This window comes from Ovis canadensis, chromosome 1 (assembly GCF_042477335.2).
Source record: "Ovis canadensis isolate MfBH-ARS-UI-01 breed Bighorn chromosome 1, ARS-UI_OviCan_v2, whole genome shotgun sequence".
NCBI classification, from domain to species: Eukaryota; Metazoa; Chordata; class Mammalia; order Artiodactyla; family Bovidae; genus Ovis; species Ovis canadensis.
Window position 1 is genome coordinate 52,762,244 of NC_091245.1, and position 16,234 is coordinate 52,778,477.

Consider the following 16,234-nt stretch of genomic DNA (forward strand, 5'->3'; position numbering starts at 1 on the left):
GTCGGCGGATGGGAGGTGGGATGGAGCGAGGTGAGAATGGAGCGTGAACTCACCCTTGATGCTGGGGGGCTTTCTCTTCTTGGCCATCTCCTGTCCCCTCCCCTCCCCCAGACCCCCGGAGCGTTTCCTCCTGCTGTCACCCAGCTCCTGGAGCGGGCACCGGGGAGGGCTTCCAGGCGAGCTCTCGCCGCGGCTCTCAGCTCAGCGAGCTCTTTGTTGCTGTGATGGCATCTGCGAGACGGCGGCGGCGGCGGCCCGGCTGCGCGCTCAGCTCTGCTCGGCTCGGCTGGGGCGGGCGCCGCCGCCCCTCTGCTCTCCGCCGCGTGGAGCTGGTGAAGCTCGCTCTCGCTCTGCTGCGGCCGCTCAGACTGCGGCGGCGGGTGTGGATGCTGCTGTGCTGCTGCTGGACGGGGCAGCGCCGGGTCCCCCGAGTGCCCGCCCAGCACTGACCTCCCCCTTTCGCACACCCTCCCTCCTCTACTCCCCCACCCCAGGGTGTCCCGTCTGAGCCGCCGACTCCAATCCGACCAGTGACGGCGCTGTCTTCCAGCCGCCTGTGCTGGGGAAGGCGACGGTGGCGGCGGCAGGGGACTGCTGGAGGAAGTGGGGGTCCCGCGGCCATCTGCGACTCGGGAGGAGAAAGCCAGACGGTCCAACTCTGATAGAGCTCGCATCCTGCCTGCCTCGGCACCTCGGAAGCTAACAGCCCCACCCCAGGTGGCAGGGCGCGACGTCGGCGGCGGGGTAGGCCCGCGAAAGGCACCAGTCTCCGTACGCCAAGAACTCCGGCCAACTGCAGGAGTATTGGCACCTGCACTTGCGACCGGGCCGCACCGCAAAAAGCTGGTCTCGGGCACCGAGCCCGAATTCCAAGCGGGCGATGAGCCCCGGGACGCTCGGATGCCTCTGCCCCTGCGGAACCGAGAAGGGAAGAGAGCCACTGGATAGTGAGTGGTAGAGAGGAGAGAAATTAAGTTCCAGAGGCCGCCCAGGGACAGACGACTGGAAGAATGACCTACTTCAGGCCCTAAACTTGTTATAGTGAAAACTCAGGACAGGTCCCTTAGGGCTGCGGAAAAAGAGGAAAGAAAGCACGCTCTCGGAAACTGGAGAAATTAGGAGGTGGAGGAGTGATTTCTTGACCTCCAGGAGAAACTGTTTCAATGGTCGAGTTCTTCCTCGCTCTGATTGTGAATTTGAAGTTTTCATTACCCGGAAGGAGCTGTCCTCCTCTAGCGTGCTGATCAGAAAGGGAGTCTCACCGGTGTGTCCGGGCAGCAAGGTCATGCAAAAGTCTGACTGATCTGAGAATGTAAAGGTAACCGTTATTGCTGTTCAGTCGCTCAGTCCTGTCTGATTCTTTGAGACCCCTTGGCCTGCAGTACGCCAGGCTTCCCTGTCCTTCACTATCTTCCAGAGTTTGCCAAACTTATGTCCATTGAGTCGCTGATGCTATCTAACTATCTCATCCTTTGCCTCCCTCTTTTCATTTTGCCTTCAATCCTGCCCAGCATCAGGGTCTTTTCCAATGAGTTGTCCAAAGTGTTGAAGGTGGCCAAAGTATCGGAGCTTCAGCATCAGCCCTTCCAATGAACATTCGGGGTTGATTTCCTTTAGGATTCGTAGCCTAGCTTTAAAGGAATGATGGAAGGAGTAGACTAAGGAGGAGATTGCCATATGCATCCGGGAAGGTGCCAATTCCTTTCTTTCTTTGCAGGAACTGGGATTTCCGCAAAACCCACATTCTAATTCACTGAGATCTTATCAACAGTTCCCTCTTGCCTGTATCCCCAACCTAATCTGATTATCTAAACATCCAGTGATTCACTTCAGGACCACTAGTCAGAAGTTGCCCCGGCATTGATGTGTTGCCCCTGTATGAACACTGGAGTCCAATATACACACTGCTATATTTTAAATGGATAACCAACAAGAACCTACTGTATAGCACATGGAACTCTGCTCATTGTCATGAGGCAGCCTGGATGGAAGAGGGGTTGGGAGAGAATGGATACATGTATATGGATGGCTGGGTTCCTTCACTGTTCACCTGAAAATATCAAAACATTGACAATTGGCTATATCTCAATATAAAATAAAAAGTTCGAAGAAAAAAAAAAAAAGAACACCGGAGTCCAAGTCTCTGGTCTTGAATTCTAACCCTGCATCATCATAGCTTTGAGAATTTGCACAAGTCATTTAATCCTGCTGTGCTGCTTCCTGATTTATAAAATATCATCTCAAAGATTCTTTCCAGTTCTAATAAATATCCTGAGACTTTTTAGTCACAAAATAGATTTTTTGCACTCTTTCTAAATTTAACTTTATACAATGTTTTATATTGAGGTAAGTAGTTTGAAGAAAATATGAAATACCCAATTCTTCTCACAACAAAGATGTTGAATGGAATTAAAAAACAAAATAGCAAGCTTATTTTAATTAGCAACATAGGCCCATTCTCTGTTGTATAGCTAGAAATGAGACTTAATCAAAATTTTCTCTTCCAAAAAGCCATCTTTGATTTAATTCTAAACTACTTTTCAGACTCTTAAAATGTGTAAATATTAGATGTGGAAATATTCTTTTTGTGTTCATACTTTATCACTAAATACTAATTATTGCCTATATTAAGATAATATCTGACAGTTTGTTCATTACTTTCACATACTTCATTTCATTTGATGCTGACCACAAACTTGGGAATTCAGAGGGCAGGCCCTGTCTCCCATGTTTTATACATGAGGACATAAGGTTCCTGGAGGTACAATTATTTGTTCACAGCTTCCAGGACTTCTGTGAAGCTCTTCTAACTTAACATCAGCCTCATGGCACCCCAATCCAGTACTCTTGCCTGGAAAATCCCATGGACGGAGGAGCCTGGTGGGCTGCAGTCCATGGGGTCACTAAGGGTCAGACACGACTGAGCGACTTCACTTTCACTTTTCACTTTCATACATTGGAGAAGGAAATGGCAACCCACTCCAGTGTTCTTGCCTGGAGAATCCCAGGGACGAGGGAGTCTGGTGGGCTGCCGTCTATGAGGTCACATAGAGTCAGACACGACTGAAGTGACGTAGCAGTAGCAGTAGCATTCCATGACACCAGCTGCCTATGAAATAGAATAGCTCTGTTTCAGACCAGGAGTTGTTTCCTTCTATTTATTGCTTCCATGATGCCATTACTATTAGCAGAGGGAACTCAAGATTTTAGTTGACAAACTGTCTATTTTGTGTACATGGCTTCCCTGGTGGCTCAGATAGCAAGGAATTTGCCTGCAATGTTGGAGACCTAGGTTCAATTCCTGATTCAGGAAGATCCTCTGGAGAAGGGAATGGCAACACACTTCAGTATTCTTGCCCCCAAAATTCCACAGATGGGCAGGCTACAGTCCATTGGGTCACAGAGTTGGACATGACTGAGAGACTCACAGTTTCACTTTCATAAGTAACTTGTAGAACTTCAAAGTATTTTTGTATGCATTTTCTTAATTGAAGGTCACAACTATTACAGAAGACTATGAAAAGAGGTGAGTTGAGCCCAACCAAACAGATGAGTGAACAGACCCAGAGACATTACAGTCACAGCTACTCAGGCCCTGGGTAGCTCAGAGTACATGCTTTTGTTTAAGGATTCCAAATAGAATATTTGCAGGGATTGAAAAAGCAAGAGAGATCCAGAAAAACATACTTCTGCTTTATTGACTATTCCAAAGCCTTTGATTGTGTGGACTGCCAAGGTGCAGCCTCAGCAGAGTCCAGGAATATCCTCAGGATGGATGACGTCAGCGAATGAAGATAGACAGATAAAGAGATAAAGAAAGAGACACGGGGTGACCAAGCTTCTTCAAGCGAGGCCCATTTACTTTATTCTTCTCGGGGCTTTTATACCCTGAGTTATACATACAGTAAGGTGAAAAATGCAGAGTCAACTCAACATTCCATCAGTAATAACTTTTATCGATATCAGGTTCCTTCCTGCAAAAGTCTTATTTTCTGTACATCATCTTCTATTCCGGAGGCCTGTTGATATTCCGTGACCTCTTTTTGATAAAGGTTGGTCAGCCAGAACACCAGAACAATGATTTTCCCTTAAAGTGTTTCTTCTTAAATTCTTAGACTGCGTCAACCTTAAAGTACAGAGTTACATTTTTATGGAGCAAAGATTCAGCGGCTTACAGCAAGGAAAGAACTTATTAACTCAAAGTCTAATGTTGCTAATGCTAAGGCTATTACTTGTTTCTTTTACATCCTGACTATATGCACTCCTAGGAACACAATGGATAAGGGATGTGAGAACTTGGCAGTAAGCATAGGCTCAACAATGTTGCAAGAGTCTGGATAAACCTGCCAAGTAAGCTAGAATGCCAACAGAGGGTTTGAAACACTCCTTTCATGCCCAGGAGACTTATCAACTAGAGCCCTGAGTTAACTCTTTTGGTCAGGGGCAGCCCCTTGCTAATGTCAGAAGAGCTGGTGAAAGACATAAAATAATAAGACAGACAGATTCTGGTTCGGGGGGTAGATGCGTGAGCAGGTCCAGGGGGTCCGTCGAGTCCTGAGGCCTTGCTCATCAGGACTCTTCCGAATGACCTTGTCATGGGTCGGATGGCCCAGGGATTTCCTCGAGTCCTGCATGACCTTGTCATGGGTGGGATCTCCCATGCTGGCTCCTGGCATCTCCCCCTTTTTTATTTTTTAAGACAGCCAGAATGTAATTTAGTCGCGAGCTTTTGAGTGCTCTGTCGAAGAGTTTTAACAATATAAAGAAGAATAATTATGAGAAGACGAATTAGAGCGGCCACAGCAGCATAGCTAAGAATAGTAGACAGAATGCTTTTTCTGAAATAAAGTTAGAAAGTGTATGGAAGAAATCACTTGCTATTCCTGCAGCAGTAAAATCTAATCGGGAGTGCTCCATGGTCTTTATCTGACTATGAAGTTTTTCCAAACCCAAACCAATGTTGGAACCGTTCTATAACCCCAAAATGTGATTCCCAATTCCCTCCTAGCCACAATCCGTCTCATTTACCTTCAGGGATGCCACACAAATCCACTGGCAGTCAGCATGACAAGACAACTCTACTTTCAAAGCCTACAATTTAGTCCCAATATGCATCATCACCTCCTCCAGGGCATCTACCCCCACCTCTCGCTTTCCATCTACAACTTCTTGTGTTGCCAACACCAAAGAAACATTTCCGGACATAGTATCAACATACTCAGCAGTATGCACTTGTTCAGCCAATGACATCGCTGCCACAGCAACAGTAACAGTAATAGTAACAGTAGTAATTGAAGTAACAGAAGTAATTGCTGTTATTAAAGCTGAATTTTTTAAGATTAGGTAGGATCACAGTCTTTTATGTAAAGCCATGACATCTGCTTAGTGGGTGGAGTTTTGGGATCTCTGCTGCTGGTTGTCTTAGAGTCTGCTGGACTCTCTAGGTGGGCGGCGGAGGCAGGGGCAGAGGAGTGCTCTTTTTCTTTTGTGGTCGAGGCGACGGGGAAACCGAGTGCTCAGGGGACAGTGACATGGTGAGTCAGTCTGTTTGGGATCCAAACAAGAGAAGTGGAATCCTGTAGAAATACACAAGCATACCCCCCTCCCACAAGTTAGCAACACATCTGGCCCTTTTTACTCTCTGGCAAGGAGGTCTTTTTACTTGACCAGGGGCCAATTCTGGTCTGCAAAAAAGGATTGTACTGCCTGTTGATAAGAACTTCCTTTTATGGCTGCAGCTATGGCAACGCCCTTCATCATTGCTGGCCCTATATCTGCACACTGTTTGATATAATCTCCTATTTCCCCTGAGGTTCTTATAGGGCGAAGTATGGCCTGGCAGGTAGAGTTTGCGTTTTCAAATGTTAGCTGTTTTATTAAGATCTCAGCTGCTCCTTCACTAGGAATGATTTTGTGGACTCCCTCAATGAGTCGTGACACAAAATCTTCATAGGGCTCTTTTGGTTTTTGTTTAATATTTGATAGAGAGGCGGTTGATTTTCTTCCCTGAGGTAATGATTGCCAAGCTTCAAGAGCACAAGCTGTTACCTGTTCTAAGGCTCTCCTGTCTAGATTCATCTGGTCTCTAACTGATGCAAATTCAATAATTCCTGCCAGCATATCTTGTACAATTTGTCTCAGACCATGTCTGCGGTTAGTATCAGCCTGCTTTTGAGCAAGGTCCTCAACTTCAGTTTTCCAAAGTAAATATTGTCCTCTGGACAGACAAGCCTTAGCAACGCCTCCAGTCAAGGCGTCATCCACCTTGTTCACAATGCTCCTAACAATGTCAAGGTATATGGAGCTGTAGCCCCATATAAAGAGCAGGCTCGTTTAAGTTCCTTAATCATTTTCATTGGGAGGGGTTCCCACGTGGGGTTCAGGTCTTCACCCTCATATAACATGGGAAAACAAGCCTCAAGGTGGGGATCAAATTCATCCTCGGGGCTTGAAAAGACCCTTCTTTGAGCAATTCCTAATGGAGGCCCCTTATCCCCATGCTGAGGGGGAGATATGGCGGGGGGGGGGGGGGTGTGTGGAAGAGTCTCATGTTTTTCTTTTCTTGTTTTGAAGATTTAACTGTTTGATGTCTGGATCTTATGGATGATCTGATTGGGGATGTTTTTCTTAAGCTCTTAGGAGCACTTTTAGCTACAATAGACCAATCTTCACCAGAATGGTATTGAGCTGCTGCCTCCTCTAAATCCTCTTCATCTTGGGGCAAAAGCTGTTCCTCCTTTTCAGATACTCTTTTAGATTTATGGGCAGGATCTAAAGTATCTCTAATCATATTTCATAAAGAGAAAGTATTAGTGGGCACCCTTTTTGGACCCTGTTGAGTGTAATAAGTTTTTAACTGTTTCTCTACCTTTCCCAAGTTTTTAAGTCAACAGTGTCTTCTTCTGGGAACCAAGGACATTGCTCTTGTACAAATGTAAAAAAGGATGGAACACTAGCTTTCTTAACTTTAATTCCTCTTTTGTTTAACAGTTGCAAAATTACTTTTATAAAGAGTTGTTCTTTAGACTTGCTGTTACCCATGTCAGAAAATTAAGATTTGTGTAGATCAGGAATAAAATTCCGCCTTGTCGAGGTTTCTACCCTGGCCAAGGGGGGTCTCTTTCAACCCGTAAAAAAGTCTGACATGCCAAGGTTTTTGCCCTTGACAAGGCGGGGTTTTTTTAACCCATAAGAAAATCTGCCTTGCCAAGGTTTCTACCCTTGACAAGGGGTGTTTCTTTCAACCCGTAAGAAAGTCTGCCTTGGCAAGGTTTCTACCCTTGACAAGGGGAGTTTCTCTCGACCCGTCACTTTCCACCCATCTTTCCCTACCTATCTTCTGTAGGGGGGTCTGCAGCACCCTGAGTGGGGTCCTAGTCATCCCGAAAATGGGGCTTACCTTTGGGTCCCTGTTTGGGTGCCACTTGCCAATGTTCGGCCTCAGCAGAGTCCAGGAATATCCTCAGGATGGATGACGTTGGCGAATGAAGAAAGATAGATAAAGAGATAAAGAGACACGGGGTGACCAAGCTTCTTCAAGCGAGGCCCATTTACTTTATTCTTCTCGGGGCTTTTATACCCTGAGTTATACATACAGTAAGGTGAAAAATGCAGAGTCAACTCAACATACCATCAGTAATAACTTTTATCGATATCAGGTTCCTTCCTGCAAAAGTCTTATTTTCTGTACATCATCTTCTATTCCGGAGGCCTGTTGATATTCCGTGACCTCTTTTTGATAAAGGTTGGTCAGCCAGAACACCAGAACAATGATTTTCCCTTAAAGTGTTTCTTCTTAAATTCTTAGACTGCGTCAACCTTAAAGTACAGAGTTACATTTTTATGGAGCAAAGATTCAGCGGCTTACAGCAAGGAAAGAACTTATTAACTCAAAGTCTAATGTTGCTAATGCTAGGGCTATTACTTGTTTCTTTTACATCCTGACTATATGCACTCCTAGGAACACAATGGATAAGGGATGTGAGAACTTGGCAGTAAGCATAGGCTCAACAATGTTGCAAGAGTCTGGATAAACCTGCCAAGTAAGCTAGAATGCCAACAGAGGGTTTGAAACACTCCTTTCATGCCCAGGAGACTTATCAACTAGAGCCCTGAGTTAACTCTTTTGGTCAGGGGCAGCCCCTTGCTAATGTCAGAAGAGCTGGTGAAAGACATAAAATAATAAGACAGATTCTGGTTGGATGAAAACAAGCTGGAATCAAGATTGCTGGGAGAAATATCAGTCACCTCAGATATGCAGATGACACCACCCTCATGGCAAAAAGTGAAGAGGAACTAAAAAGCCTCTTGATGAAAGCGAACGAGGAGAGTGAAAATGTTGGCTTAAAGCTCAACATTCAGAAAACGAAGATCATGGCATCTGATCCCGTCACTTCATGGCAAATAGTTGTGGAAACAGTGAAAACAGTGTCAGACTTTATTTTGGGGGGCTCCAAAATCACTGCAGATGGTGACTGCAGCCATGAAATTAATAGACGCTTGCTCCTTGGAAGAAAAGTTATAACCAACCTAGACAACATATTAAAAAGCAGAGACATTACTCTGCCAACAAAGGTCTGTCTAGTCAAAGCTATGGTTTTTCCAGTAATCAGGTATGGATGTGAGAGTTGAGCTATAAAGAAAGCTGAATGCTGAAGAATTGAAGCTTTTGAACTGTGGTGTTGGAGATGACTCTTGAGGGTCCCCTGGACTGCAAGGAGATCCAACCAGTCTATCCTAAAGGAAATCAACCCTGAATATTCATTGGAAGGACTGATGCTGAAGCTGAATCTCCAATACATTGGCCACCTGATATGAAGAACTGACACATTTTAAAAGACCCTGAGCTGAGAAAGATTGAAGGCAGGAGAAGAAAGGGACACAAAGGATGAGATGGTTGGATGGCATCATCTACTCAATGGACATGAGTTTGAGTAAACTCAGGGAGTTGGTGATGGACAGGGAGGGCTGCTTGCTGCAGCCCATGGAGTCACAAAGAATCAGACATAACTGAGTGACTGAACTGAACTGAGGGATCAGTAAAGCAAAGTACATGACACAAGCAGTATACATATGTAAAAAAGTGTTAGTCACCAGAGGCCAGATTCTTTGAAGACCCATGGACTGTAGCCCACTAGTGCTCTGTCCATGAAATTCTCCAGGCAGGAATACTAGAATGTGTTACCATATCCTTCTCCAGGGGATCTTCCTGACCCAGGGGTCAAACCCAAGTCTGCTGTACTTCAGGCAGGTTCTTTGCCATCTAAGCCACCAGGGAAGCCCCATACATATGTAGGCTACACTTAAGTGAGAGGTAACGACTTCAGAAAGTTGAGAGCACGTGTACCACTACACAGCTGCAAGTTGGCTTGTGGGGATGGAAACCTTGGATATGAGGATTCTCATTTTTCAAGAGGATTCAGGAATCTGGATTCCCAGATAAAATATTCTTTTCATGTTGGTTAACATGAAACAAAGCAAAACAAGGCAGGCTAAATAGAACACAACTGTCAGTAATATACAGCTTATGGGCTGTGCATATCTGTATCCATTTTCGCATCCCATCGTTTTTTGTTTGTTTGTTTGTTTTTTGGCTGTACTGGGTCTTCATTGCTGTGTGTGCTTTTCTCTATTTGTGACCAGTGTGGGCTACTCTCTAGTTGCTATACATGGGCTTCTCTTGTTGCCAAGGATGGGCTCTAGTGCGTGTGGGCTTCAGGAGTTGCAGCTCCCAGGCTCTAGGGCACAGGCTCAATAGCTGTGGTGCATGGGCTTAGATTCTCTGTGGCATGTGGGATCTTCCCCAACCTGGGATCCAGCCTGGGTCTCCTGCACTGGTAAGTGGATTCTTTACTACTGAGCCACTAGGGAAGCCCTCAATTGAGTTTTATCACCAAAGAGTAAGTACTGAACCAAATCCTTGGAACTAATCTAATTCTGTTGGTGTCTCTATACCCTTAGAATTAGAGGTTATCAAGGCTTTAGGTCCATTTAATCATGATTTCTAAAGATAGATTGCAGAGATTGGCGTTTTTAAATTTCTGGCTGTTCTTAGAGCCATCAATGAGAATGGCCACAGTAAATCAAAAATGTTAAGTCATATGTAATTCTGCTGGGCATGAGGAAATCTCTACATTTTATTTGATGATGATAATGAAGTATTGATGGTGACAAGGACAAAACTGACCTAATATCTATTTCCCTTTATAGGAAGGTTCTGAATGGACCCCTTCAAAGGGTACTCACAGTGCTACAGTGGTAACTTTAGTTATATGTAGTGTAATAATTCTATTTAGATTATTCCAGCCCTGTCAAGACTACCTATCGAGTAAAAGACAATCAGAATGGTGGAAAGGAATACATGTTCAACGTGTGGAAGTATCACGTGAGCCCAACAGGGAAAATGAACATGTCATACAAATTATACTTAAGACCAAAGTTAAAATATCATTCATACGACAAAAAGCATGATTGTCATTAATTGTATGTTACTGCCACTGCAGTAAAAAGGTTGAAAATATAACCCTCAGAAGATTATTTTTGGCTGAAATATTTTATACTGAATATCTATCCATAAATTGGACTTCCCAGGTGGCTCAGTAGTAAAGCATTTGCCTGTTAATACAGGAGACGCAGGTTGATCTCTGTGTAGTGCACTAAAAAGAATTCCCTGGAGAAGGGAATGGCTACCCACTTCACTATTCTTGCCTGGATAATCCCAGGGACAGAGGAACTTGAGGGCTAAGTCCATAGGGTCGCACAGAGTCAGACACAACTGAAGCAACTTAGCACGAAGTTTAGGGAAAGTGAAAGGGAGGAACAAAGCCCCACTGATTTTAATCATTTTAATACCAAAGACTATCAAAAGAATCCAAACTTGCCCCATTACTGAAAAAAAAAAAACTAGTATTTTTAAACTTTACATACAAAAAAAAGCATAATACTCACTTCAGCTGAGGTTTTAAGGGAAACTGCAATTATGTGACTACAGGTAAAAAAGGTAAAAAGAGAAAAGATGGCAGGAAGAGAGAGAGATAATCCAACTAGTGCACTTAAAAGAATTCCTATAGCACTATATACTCAAAATCATCCTATGAAGGAGTGGAGAAATGGAGGCTGGCTTCCTACCCCATCTCACACAACGTTATGGATACGTGAGACCTTAAGTTATACATCTTCCCTTTCTCTCTGATCATTATAATAGATACACAGATATTCATTACAATAACATTTCACCTGAATTTAGTTGGAGGGTCCTGGAATGAGAGTTTATAGAATCTTACTTCATTCTAGTTCTTCCATTGATGACCCTGACCTTAAGAAATGTGTTCACTTAAGCATGTCTGAATTGCACAGAAAGACATGAAATTCAGAGACAGCATTTAGGGACTTAAATGTCAACTCTAGGTTTCTGAGGTGGAACCCTCTCAAGAAGATTCCTTAATACTTTACTACTTTCAGAGCAAAACTCTTCTGCAGAGATACCTGCCTAGCCGTGATACAGCCATCACCACTAGCAACTGAATCTATGAGAAAGAAAATTTATTTTTCCTAAGTTCAATTTCCCAGTTGTCATCTAACTCTAGGACTATGTCCTTCTAAAATGGAGTTAATTAACATGGAACCTTATTGTACCCACAATGATGTGTATGCTTAAGGGAGTTCAACTCCACAGAAACCCACAGGAAACAAGAGAAGGCATTTGGAAAGGCCAAGAAATCCTCAAACTAGGTCTCTGCTCAAATTATTCAGAAGTTCCTCTGGGGGAAATAGCGCAGATCTGGCCTGAGTAAAGCAGTGTATAGGTTAAGGGTAGTCAGACATTATATAGAGATAGTCTGCTATGTATGATCTATAGGTAAAATCACAAGGTTTTATGGAATATATATATAAACAACTAAAGTTGTTTTCCTGAATACTCCAGCTAACCTGCTCAAGGACAGAATATTCAATCTGACCTCTGCTAGCTTCCAAGTAATCACTTTACCCTAAAAATGTTCTCGTGTCTGCAATAACCCCCTCCATTATAATTCTGTTCATAATTTTGTTCCTTTACTCAGTCTACCAATCAACCAACTGACCTCTCCATATAAGAGTGAGCAATCTGCATGCAAAATAAATAGCGCACAAAATAAAGAAACATTTTAGAGATATTTTTGATAATGGACCAAATTGTAATTTCCATTCTTTTCTCTTTCTATTTATTCACTCTGACATGTGTATATGTATTGAGTAATACTATATGCCAGTCATGTTCTAGGTGATTGGGCATACAATGGAGAAATAAAACAGCATGACCTGTGCATGCATGGTATTTACACTTTTATAGAGGAGATAGAATTAACCTTAAATTCCTCATGAAAATAGCACATCCAAAGACTCCAGGAGGAAATTTAGGATTAGAACAGTGGTTTCCAAATTCCAAATTGATAGGCATCCCATCAATTAAAAAGAAAATTGCTAGCCCAACTCCAACCATATTTATTTGGTTGTATTTACATTGAGTGTACTATTGTACTAATACATGTATGCATAATAAGAATGAAGTGAAGTGAAGTGAAGTCGCTCAGTCGTGTCTGACTCTTTGCGATCCCGTGGACTGTAGCCTACCAGGCTCCTCCATCCATGGGATTCTCCAGGCAAGAATCCTGGAGTGGGTTGCCATTTCCTTCTCCAGGGGATCTTCCTGACCCAGGGATCGAACCCAGGTCTTCCACGTTGCAGGCAGATGCTTTAACCTCTGAGCCACCAGGGATGGTCCATTTTCAAAAACCTTACCCTTTAAAAATACAAAATCTTGCAGTTTAACGGGTAAGGTTTTTGAAAATGGACCATCTTGCTCACCGCCAGACACTATTGCATTGGAAGAACTAAAGGAAGATCAATGTGGCTGAAGTTTACTGTGCTGTGCTGTGCTTAGTCTCTCAGTCATGTCCGATTCTTTGTGATCCTATGGACTGCAGCCTGCCGGGCTCCTCTGTCCATGGGGTTTCTCCAGGCAAGAATACTGGAGTGGGTTGCCATGCCCGCCTCCAGGGGATCTTCCCGACCCAGAGATCAAACCCAGGTCTCCCGCATTGCAGCCTGATTCTTTACCATCTGAGCCACCAGGGAAGCCTAAGAATACTGGTGTGGGCAGCCCAACCCTTCTCCAGGGGATCTTCCTACACAGGAATCGAACCAGGGTCTCCTGCATTGCAGGCAAATTCTTTTATCAGCTGAGCTATCAGGGAAGCTCTGAGGTTTACTACATGGGGATGATTTTAAGAAGAGGAAGACATGATTTAATTTACCTTTAATAATAAAACTCTGATTCCTTGACTCCTGTATGGGTAATTGGAATAAGTCTAATAAGTTAATTATATGGCTGTTGGGTTGGACGAGAGTTAAAGTTTCACATTAACACTCAGATGTGTTCTGGAGCCCCTTATTGGGCCTAGAAGCAGTGTTGCTCTATACTAATGAACACAACTGGCAGTCAGATCTTGGTTTCTAAATACCACTGTCCACAAGACAGAGAGAGGGATCTTTGGAGAAATGACTCCAGGTCTGTAGCAGACCAAGTAGTAGGTGAACTAAGAACATCTTGATGTGCCAGAAAGCAAGGAAGTCCTCAAAGACCAATGAGCTCAGGACAAAAGGACAAATGAGCCAGCTTGAAGTAGTTGTCTACTGGTCAAAATTATGAAGATTTGAGTTTAAAAAGATATATATACAAAATAATGATAATGCATTATAATACATTGAATAAAATAAAATTCATGAATCCAGGGGCATGTGAAGTTTCTTCAGTCATGTCCGACTCTTTGCAACCCTATAGACTGTAGCCCACCTGGCTCTTCTGTCCATGGGATTCTCTAAGTAAGAATCCTGGAGTCGATTGCCATGCCTTCCTCTAGGGATCTTCCTGACCCAGGGATCCAACACATGTCTAACATCTCCTGCAATGGCAGGTGGGTTCTTTACCACTAGCGTCACCTGGGAAGCCCTATGAATCATAGTGGTATCCAAAAGAGAGAATTTTAGGTTGTTTTTTTTTTTTTTAAGAAGAATTGAGCTAGTAAGTGTAGAAGATAAAATTAGAAAATCATCATTTGGCAAACTTCCCATATAACATCTAAGGATCATCAATGGATGCTAAAGCCTTTGGATAAAAGGTTGTTGAGAACATGATATTTTTATATATTATCCTGTATAGTAGTTGTTGACTGAAAAGGGAAGATTATATCTTTAATGGAGAGTTGGTGTGGTCACCATCTTAATCAATAATCAAACAGCATCATCAATAGCTGAACTAAGTGTCATGTGCCTCCTGATGGGAATCAATAATAAATACACATCACCTATGTAGTTTACTTATAAAAAATGTTTAACCTAAATCTAATCATGATGAAATGAGTCAGATAAAATCAAAATGTGCAATTCTATAAGACACTGTCCTGGATTTTTATTTTTTTAAATATAAAAGTCAGCATCATGAAAAAAACAGAGGGACTAAAGAGGAATAAATATCTAATGCAACTGGATCCTGGGTCAGGGTGGGGAAAGTAGACCACATATAACAGACATTTTGGACAATTAAAAAGTTAAATATGGACTGTACATTAGATATTATTCAATTAATGTGATTTTCTTACATATGTTAGTAGTATTGGTATATAGGAGAATGTCCTTATCCTTAGGAGATGCATACTGTTATTGTTATATAGGAGACTGGCCTATATAGTATTGTTATATAGTGATAGCTTATGGTGGATGATGTCAAATCTGTGCTCTCTGAAGGGACCAGGGACCAAGCTTGATAACTCAAGAGTTTTTGTGTATCAGAGTTTTATTAAAGTGAAAAAGGGACAGAGGAAGCTTCTGGCATAGACATCAGAAGGGGGACAGAGAATACCCCCCTCACTAGTCTTAGCAAGGGAGTTATATACTTTTTAAATTGGATATTACAGTAAATCAAAAGAATGTCTCAATCGTAAAAGGTCTTACCAGACTCACTCCCATAATATACATATTAAGATGATAGGATTAGTCAGAAGTTTTGCAAGAAAGAGAAACACATCCTCGAGCAGGAAATATTATTGTTATATAGTCATTGGTACAGAGTTTAACGAAAAACTTGAGCAACTTATCCTTGAGCAAGCCTTTTGTTGTGCAAGCATCAGCTCTGGACTTAAAACATTTGTCCTTTGCTCCTCCCTAAGAATTCCAGACCCCTGTCTCCTCCTCAAGAGCCCCAGACCCCTTTGTCCTCCTCTGGGGCTCCGGACTTCTCATCAACCTGCCTAGGAATTGACTCTCTCAATAGGAGTATTGTGATATAGGAGAATGTCATTAGTATTTTTATAAAGGAGAATGTCCTTATTCTTAGGCGATGCATACTGAAGTATTAAGTTGAGAAAACAAAAATGACTATTTATTAGCAATTTCATAAGGTTAAACTTAATATTTAGAAGCAAATGCCATGATGTCTGCAACTTGCTTTCAAATGCTTCAGCAGAAACATTAATACATGATAGATAAGTAGGTAGGTAGGCAGACAGATCAACTGAGTAAGACAAAACATTAAAAACTGATGAATGCTGGTGAAGAAATAAGAATACCCATTGGAAAAAGTCTTTCAACCTTTGTTGGCTTGAGATTTTTCAAAATACAAAATAGAAAAATGAGGGAAGTGAAACATTCAGCTTTGCCCAGTTAATGGTAAAACAGTTTAAGATAAACCTAGTCTCTTGGGAGATTAATGCTTAGTTTCTCAAGGTTCTTTTCCTCTTACTCTTTCTCTTCCCCTCTCATCTGTTGAAATCTGAACACAGAAGTTCATTTTATATCTTAACAACAGCACAGTTGGGCTGTCTTCTGGTCTACACATTGTGCTTCTTCCCTGGCATCCAAATAATGCGTGGGTGATGCATAGCTTGCCTCACTGAGCTCTGGGCATTCGTTCATATATGTTTACTGTAATAACTGCTAAAATGGGTGGGTTTTGTCAGATCTCCTGGCATAGGCAATGCAAGATGATGGCTCTCAAGAAGCTCAGCCATCTCCTCCTGCTGATCAGGCTACTTTCATTGACTTTCACTGATGCTGCAAATCCTCCAAGACTTGGCAAAATCCTCCATCTGGATCTCAGCTTGGAGTTACCTACTCACAGCTACCACTATTATGTTCTTTGAACAGAGACCTCTACTGAGACCTCCTCTGCTGTGACTTCCTGGCAAGCATATTAATGTTT

The 16,234-nt window shown here is 42.8% G+C and overlaps 1 protein-coding gene across 1 annotated transcript in view; it reads left to right on the forward strand.

The window, feature by feature from the left end:
• The first annotated feature begins 347 nt into the window (after positions 1 to 347).
• The window catches only part of LOC138442768 (medium-chain specific acyl-CoA dehydrogenase, mitochondrial-like), an 88,360-nt gene continuing 72,473 nt past the window's right edge, over positions 348 to 16,234 (forward strand). The window contains exon 1 of the mRNA XM_069594817.1: positions 348 to 1,318. The gene's annotated coding sequence lies outside the window, so the exon portion shown is untranslated. The remainder of the gene's footprint in view (positions 1,319 to 16,234) is intronic.